This window comes from Pseudophryne corroboree, chromosome 1 (genome assembly GCF_028390025.1).
Source record: "Pseudophryne corroboree isolate aPseCor3 chromosome 1, aPseCor3.hap2, whole genome shotgun sequence".
NCBI lineage: Eukaryota > Metazoa > Chordata > Amphibia > Anura > Myobatrachidae > Pseudophryne > Pseudophryne corroboree.
The window spans coordinates 680202331-680210933 of NC_086444.1; the positions used below are offsets into that span (position 1 = coordinate 680202331).

The 8603-nt window shown below is 48.3% G+C and overlaps 1 long non-coding RNA gene across 1 annotated transcript; it reads left to right on the plus strand.

The window, feature by feature from the left end:
* Positions 1-1147: 1147 nt before the first annotated feature.
* Positions 1148-1967, plus strand: LOC134933886 (uncharacterized). Its single transcript, XR_010179774.1, has 2 exons — positions 1148-1635; positions 1722-1967. It is a non-coding gene; the product is annotated as an uncharacterized LOC134933886 (long non-coding RNA).
* Positions 1968-8603: the final 6636 nt, after the last annotated feature.

The window sequence follows — 8603 nt, forward strand, 5'->3', positions numbered from 1 at the left end:
CAACGGCTCCCCAAGATTTCATGCACTGTGTAAAATGTAAAGGGCTATTCTCCAGGAAGCACCTGTGGCGCCATGTGAAGAGGTGCCCGCTCCGCAAAAGTGTCAGCCCCAAACCTGGAAGAACCAGGGTGCAGGGTCTCTTCACTTACGCCACACCGCTCCCGAAAGATGTTGGCACTGGCCTCTGGAAGTTGCTGAGCGAAATGAATTATGATGATGTGGTACCGGTAATCAAAGGGGACCGCTGGATTATGCAGTTCGGTCAGCACCTCTATAACCGTCTGGGGTCTGATGTCAGCAAGCATGATTACATCCGTCAGAAGCTCAGAGAGGTGGGGCGGCTTATGCTGAAGGCGATGAAGGTCACACCGTTGCGGTGTATGGAAGATTTCATTTGCCCACAGAATTTCCTGCAAGTGGTGCATGCTGTGAGGAGCCTGGCCGGTTACGATGACCGCACCAATACATATAAAATACCCTCGTTGGCTCTGAAGGTGGGACACAGCTTGCAGAAGATTTCTGCTATGGTGGAGTGTCAGGCACTGATGGAGGGCAGTGCCCTGACAGAGGAGCGTGCCCGAAACTTTCGGAAAATTTATGAGGCGAGGTGGAGCGAGCTAATCTCCACTGCTGCCCTGAAGACACTTCGAGAGATAAAATGGAATGCACCGCTGCTTCTGCCCTTCACTGATGATGTTAAGCGCTTGAACCTGTACCTCCTTGACCGTCAGCGAGAGTACATCGATGAGTTGTCCGTCCACCCTTCCAAACAGCAGTGGTCCATGTTGGCCAAAGTTACCCTCACGCAGCTGATTCTCTTCAACCGCAGGAGAGAAGGTGAGGTTTCCAAGATGCTGCTCTCCTCCTTCGATTTACGGCACACAGCCGATTTGCAGGGTGATGTGGCCCAGGCCCTGTCAGAGCTGGAGAAGGCACTCTGTCGTCACTTCTCCCGTATTGAGATTCCTGGGAAAAGAGGCAGGAAAGTCCCTGTCCTGCTATCCCCAAGCATGCAGAAAGCGATGGAGCTCCTCATAGAGAAGCGGACAGAATGTGGTGTGACCCCACACAATATCTACATGTTTGCTAGGCCAACAGCCATGTCCCATTATAGGGGATCCGACTGCATACGTCTCTACGCCCGGGAGTGTGGGGCCAAGCACCCCGAAGCATTATCTTCCACCCGCCTACGGAAGCATGTGGCTACACTTTCCAGAGTCCTCAACCTGAGCGATACAGAGATGGATCAGCTTGCTGATTTCCTTGGACATGATATTCGGGTGCATCGGCATTATTACCGCCTCCCGGAGGGTACCCTTCAACTGGCCAAGTTGAGCAAGCTGTTTCTGGCTCTCGAGCAAGGGAGAATGGCTGAATTCCGGGGCCACAATCTGGAAGAGATCTCCATTGATCCAAACGGTAGGTATCACTTGACAGTGTGGCTCCAGGGACTGACTGTCTAAGTGGGCTGGTGTGATCGGTTTCCCTGTCCTTCTCTATCCACAGAGCCGATCCAGGTGGTGAGCGATGACTCTGGGGATGAGCCAGAGAGTCAGGATACTGAGGTTCCCATGGGGCACATGGGAAAAGAAGCCGGCAGCGTGGTGTCGGCGGTGGATGGAGGTGCAGCTAAAGGTGGGTGTGACTGTCCATTCCATTTGAGATGCGTCCATGACTGGTGGTGGCGTTGCGTGGTGACTGACCTTTCTTCTCCCGCACAGGTGACAGAAGGGGTACCAAGCGCAATCCGTGGACCCCAGCAGAAGTGAAAGCTGTTGAACGTCACATGATTCGGTTCATTCGCTCATTCAAGGTGCCGGGCAAGAATGACTGTGATGCGTGCCTAAGGGCAGAACGACAAGCGCTGAAGGCTCGGAACTGGCTCTCGGTTAAGTTTTACATTAAGAACCGAATTACTGCTGAAATGAGAAAGAACCTTTCCTGAATAAAATGTATCTGCTGCTGAATACACGTTTCCTCTATCTCTAATTAACCCCGAAAATAAATCAGTTATGTGGGTGTCCTCATGAGGCAGGTATTCCTGAATAGGTCCCCATGAGGAAGGTTCCAGACATATGTCCCGATGAGGATAGAAAAACAAGTGTGTGTGTGTTTGTGTGTGTGTGTGTGTGAGAGAGAGAGAAAGACAGAGAGAGAAGGAATAGGGGGAAGTGTGTGTGTGCGCGCGCATGTGAGAGAGACAAGAAGTAATAGGGAGAAATCACATGTGTGATGTGTGTGTACTGTATGTGAGAGAGACAAGAAGGAATAGGGGGAAATGGTAGTGTGTGTGTGTGTGAAAGAGAGAGAGAGAGAGAGGATGAATAGGGGACAATGAGTGTGTGTGTGTGTGTGTGTGTGTGTGTGTGAGAATGAGTAGGGTTGAAGTGGGAGTTTTCGTGTGTGTGAAAGAGAGCGAGATAGAAAATAATAGGGGAAAATAGGAGAGAGAAGAGGGAGAGAGCGTCCTGCCCCAGCCCTGACTAGAAGACATCAGACAAGTACTCACCTTAGTAGGACTGAGAGGGTGATCCCATTTGCATTGTTTTCCTTTCACCTCAATCTTCCTCTTTAGATTCATACATCTTACTGGGTCCTCCTCCTCTCCTCAAATTTAGTGTGCCACCTCCCTGCAGCACTCCTCTTCCTCCGTTCAGAGCAGCTGGTCTCACTGAGAGCTGAATCAGCTATCCTTTACCCTAGTCTGGTCATTCACAGAAGGGGCACCTGGGACGTGTAGTTTTTAAGTAGTTGCCGGCTGCACAGTATGGGGCCAGATTGCACAACTTTTACGTTTGGGGTCCAGTGAGACAGAGGGCAATTGTATTTCACTCTATAAGTTGCAGGACCAGGACAGGGCCCCCTTCCCTGTCTGGGCTTGGGACTCCAGCCAATACAGTCACCCCCCCCCCTTCCCCACCCCCCTCCCGATGACAACCCTGGTTAGGAACTGGTTGGTTGATACTTTATATGTGTCTACATTATATTTCTCCAAAGCTTAGTACATAGACCTTTATCTCGCTCCACTGTCCCCCTCTCCAAGTTTTGATACATATGCCCCAGAGAGAGAGAGAGAGAGGGGCACAGAGAACAAACAAATAGCAGGAGAGAGTTTGTGTGTTATGTTCCCGGTGGAACAAGTTTCTTTTTTATATCAAAGTGTTCATACTGTATGTGAACATGAAAGTGTCAACACAAAAGCCAATATAATACAACAATTATACTAATTCTGTACTAGCTGGTGGGTTGGTATCGGTTTACTGACGGTCGGGGTGCCGTCCGTCAAAATACAGACAGCAACATCCCAATGTTGAAAATACCGACAGTACTTGATTTCTAAAGCTATCCCTGACACCTAACCCCCCTAACCCCAACCCACAGCCTGAACCTAACCCTCCCCATTGGTGCCTAACCCTAACCCCTCATCCCTCAGCCTATATCCAACCCTCCCCCCACAGCCTAACCCTCCCAAGGGGGGCCTAACCCTAACCACCCCCCTTCCTCCCAAAGACTTACCCTAACCCTAGCCACCCCTCCCCACAGTCAAACCCTAACACTTTCCCCCTTCTCCAGCCCCAGCTTACCTCTCTGGCAGCCTGTGACATCCTCGTTCATCAACCCGGCAATTGAGATTCTGTCACTGGCATAGTTACAGTTGTCTGTTCCTGGTGCCGGCATTGTAAAAAGTGTCGGGATCCTGGCTTCGGTATTTTGACTGCCGGGATCCCGACCACCAGGATCCGGATCCCTAGCTGGTTACCTTCGTTTATGCCCAAAACTAACATACACTGTTATAATCTACATACAAACATTTGATTAGTACAGTATAACTGCTTGATTATGTAATAGATTGGTTACGTCATTCAAGAACAGACAATAGCTTAGTGCTGATGTGGCCATCAAAGTACATATCCACATCAGCAGCACACATTGGAAATCCTCCTTACAATAGCTTGGTGTTGTTATAGTCTTTAAGCATTGGAATACTCTTGAAAATAGCTTAGTGTGGATACAGCCTTGAAGGCAAGTAAAATACATGCATGCTTTTAAACGGTGACGGCTGCTGCGCATGGGACCACACATCGAATGGGAAGGGAATGGGAAGCAGTTAACACATATAAACATATATTACATACAACATTACATGTACGTTTGTATGTGTTAACCTCCCCATATCCACCCCCCCCCCCACCCCGCTTCATGAAATATGTGGTCTACGCTGCAGGCCACTTGCAGCAGCCACCACAGCTTTTAAGCTAAAAATGAAATGCGATGCCTAAGGAGAAGCATACCTCCCAACATGACCCTCTCCAGGAGGGACACAATGCTCTGCTTCTGGAAAGAGAGATACAATGTAGGCTTTAAACCTAGGATCGAGCACGGTGGCCAAAATGTAGTGCTCTGATTTCAACAGATTGACCACCCTTGAATCCTGACAAAGCGAATGAAGGGCTCCATCCAAAAGTCACACATACTTTGCGGTATCACTCCATCTTAGCTCATCCTTCAATTTCTCCAGCTGCTTCTGCAAAAGCCTGATGAGGGGAATGACCTGACTCAAGCTGGCAGTGTCTGAACTGACTTCACGTGTGGCAAGTTCGAAGGGTTGGAGAACCTTGCACAAAACGGAAATCATTCTCCACTGCGCTTGAGTCAGGTGCATTACCCCTCCTTTGCCTATATCGTAGGTGGATGTATAGGCTTGAATGGCCTTTTGCTGCTCCTCCATCCTCTGAAGCATATAGAGTGTTGAATTCTACCTCGTTACCACCTCTTGCTTCAGTTGATGGCCGGGCATGTTCATGAGTGTTTGCTGGCGCTCCAGACTTCGGCACGCGGTGGCTGAATGCCGAAAGTGGACCACAATTTTTCGGGCCACCAACAGCATCTCCTGCACACCCCTCTTATTTTTCAAAAAATTCTGCACCACCAAATTAATTGTATGTGCAAAACATGGGACGTGCTGGAATTTGCCCAGATGTAATGCACGCACAATATTGGTGACGTTGTCCGATATCACAAATCCCCAGGAGAGTCCAATTGGGGTAAGCCATACTGCAATGATGTTCCTCAGTTTACGTAAGAGGTTGTCAGCTGTGTGCCTCTTACGGAAAGCGGTGATACATAGTGTAGCCTGCCTAGGAACGAGTTGACGTTTGCGAGATGTTGCTACTGGTGCCGCTGCTGTTGTTGCAGTGAGAGGCCATACATCTACCCAGTGGGCTGTGATGGGATTTGATACCGGGGACACAGTACCTCAAACAATTCTCTACCGGACGCACGTCTAACACCCACATTGTTGTCAAGGCCCCAGTTATCTGCTTTGCAAAAGGATGACTGCTGTCATATTTCATCTTCCTCACAAAGGACTGTTGGATAGTCAATTGCTTACTGGGAGTAGTACAAGTGGTCTTCTGACTTCCCCTCTGGGATGACGATCGACTCCCAGCAGCAATAACAGCAGTGGCAGCAACAGCAGGTGTACCACTCAAGGATCCTCTGGAAGAATCCCGGTTAGGAGAGGACTCCTCAGTATTGACAGTGACATGGCCTGCGGGACTACTGACATTCCTGACTGAGGAGTAAGTTCACGTTGAGGGAGTTGGTGGTGTGGTTTGCAGGAACTTGGGTACAGGAGGAAGAAGGGATTTAGGTGTCAGTGGACTGCTTACTCTCTTACCCAAAGATTCACAACTTGACACTGACTTCTGATGAATGCACAGCAGGTGATGTATAAGGGAGGATGTTCCTAGGTGGTTAACATCCTTATTACAGATTAACAGAGGCAACAGATGGCTTGACACCTGTTGTCCGGATTTGTGGAGAAATAATTCCACACCGAAGAGGTGGCTTTTTTGGTAGTTTGCCCAGGCATCACAAAGGGCTTCTTCATCCCATAGACAACAGGTGTCTCCCCCGGTGCCTGACTTAAACAAACCACATCACCATCAGAATCCTCATTGTCAACTTCCTCCTCAGCGCCAGCAACACCCATATCCTCATCCTGGTGTACTTCAACAGTGACATCTTCAATTTCAATATCAGGAACTGGACTGTGGGTGCTCCTTCCAGCACTTGCAGGGGGCGTGCCAATGGTGGAAGGAGCCAGCTCTTCCCGTCCAGTGTTGGGAAGATCAGGCATTGCAACCGCCGACACACTTGGACTCTCCTTGGGGATTTGTGATACCAACTCTGAATGCACAGTTCTTTTCTGTGCTCTTTCCAGCTTAACTCTTTTAATTTTTCTAGCGGGAGGATGAGGGCTTCCATTGTCATGTGAAGCTGAACCCCTAGCCATGAACAAAGGCCACGGCCTCAGCCGTTCCTTGCCACTCCGTGTCGTAAATGGCATATTGGCAAGTTTACGTTTCTCCTCAGACCATTTAAATTTCTTTTTTGGGGTTTTACTGAACTTTGTCTTTTTGGATTTTACATGTCCTCTACTATCACACTGGGCATCGACCTTGGCAGACGACGGTGATGGCATTTCATCATCTATGTCATGGCTAGTGGCAGCAGCTTCAGCACTTGGAGGAAGTGGTTCTTGATCTTTCCCTATTTTATCCTCCAAACTTTTGTTCTCCATTATATTTTGGGAGTTATATAAGACAATATGCGGCACAGGAATGACTGGAATGACTGATGGTCAGGACACTACCACTGGTCTGATGCAACACAACACAACACAACACTGTAAGGGACTTGTGGTTGTTGTTAGAATTATTATAATACTGTAGCAGTGGACATATAGCAGCAGCATATATCGTCACTGGAATGACTGATGGACAGGACACTACCACTGGTCTGATGCAGTACAACACAACAACACTGTAAGGGACTTGTGGTTGTTGTTGTTGTTATTATTATTATTATTATAATACTGTAGCAGTGGACATATAGCAGCAGCATATATCGTCACTGGAAAGACTGATGGACAGGACACTACCACTGGTCTGATGCAGCACAACACAACAACACTGTAAGGGACTTGTGGTTGTTGTTATAATTATTATAATACTGTAGCAGTGGACATATAGCAGCAGCGTATATCGTCACTGGAATGACTGATGGACAGGACACTACCACTGGTCTGATGCAGCACAACACAACACCACTTTTTACAGCTACACTGGATATATGGCAGCAGAGGACACCAACACTCTGACTGGCTGGACTGATGCAGAACAATACACTGACTACAAAGGACTGGACAGCACAACACAGCACCACTTTATACAGCTACACTGGATATACAGTATGGCAGCAGCGGACACCAACACTGTGACTGGCTGGACTGATGCAGCACAATACACTGACTACAAAGGACTGGACAGCACAACACAGCACCACTTTTATACAGCTACACTGGATATATGGCAGCAGCGGACACCAACACTGTGACTGGCTGGACTGATGCAGCACAATACACTGACTACACTGAACTGGACAGCACAACACAGCACCACTTTTTACAGCTACACTGGATATATGGCAGCAGGGGACACCAACACTGTGACTGGCTGGACTGATGCAGCACAATACACTGACTACACTGGACTGGTCTGCACAACACAGCACCACTTTATACAGCTACACTGGATATATAGCAGCAGGGGACACCAACACTGTGACTGGCTGGACTGATGCAGCACAATACACTGACTACACTGAACTGGACAGCACAACACAGCACCACTTTTTACAGCTACACTGGATATATGGCAGCAGAGGGCACCAACACTGTGACTGGCTGGACTGATGCAGCACAATAAACTGACTACACTGGACTGGACAGCACAACACAGCACTACTTTATACAGCTACACTGGATATATAGCAGCAGGGGACACCAACACTGTGACTGGCTGGACTGATGCAGCACAATACACTGACTACACTGGACTGGACAGCACAACACAGCACCACTTTATACAGCTACACTGGATATATGGCAGCAGAGAACACCAGCACTGTGACTGGCTGGACTGATGCAGCACAATACACTGACTACACTGGACAGCACAACACAGCACAAGACTCGCCACTCCACTTTCCTGCTCCCACGGAGACACTGAACACTGAGGACACGTCCTCTTATTACACTCTCCGAGACTGGAGTGAAAATGGCCGCGACGCGCGGCTCCTTATATGGAATCCAAATCCTGCAAAATCCGACAGTGGGATGATGATGTTTTGCCGCGTTCGGGTTTCTGAGTCAGATGGGAAAACCCGAGCCTGGCTCGGAACCAAACTCGGATGGCAAAGCCCGGTAGGGTTCGAATCGAACCGGCTCATCTCTCATAATTACCTTGCTAATTTATCTGTAGATACAGTATATGGTTTAACTACAGTATGTAACTAATTCTACATAGGGGTATATGCAATTGCGGTCAAATTCCCGAAATTGGCGAAAAACTGGACTTTTTCGCCCCCCAAAAAAATCGTCAATGCAATTCAGTACTTTCCGTCAAAAAAACGGACTTTCAAAATTCGACTTTTTGAAATTCGACTTTTCTGCAATGATACAAGTGCTGCAATTCGACCAAAGTATATTCAATTGAAGTTTGGAAATTCGACAACAGTGCTTTTAGACAGTAAATTCG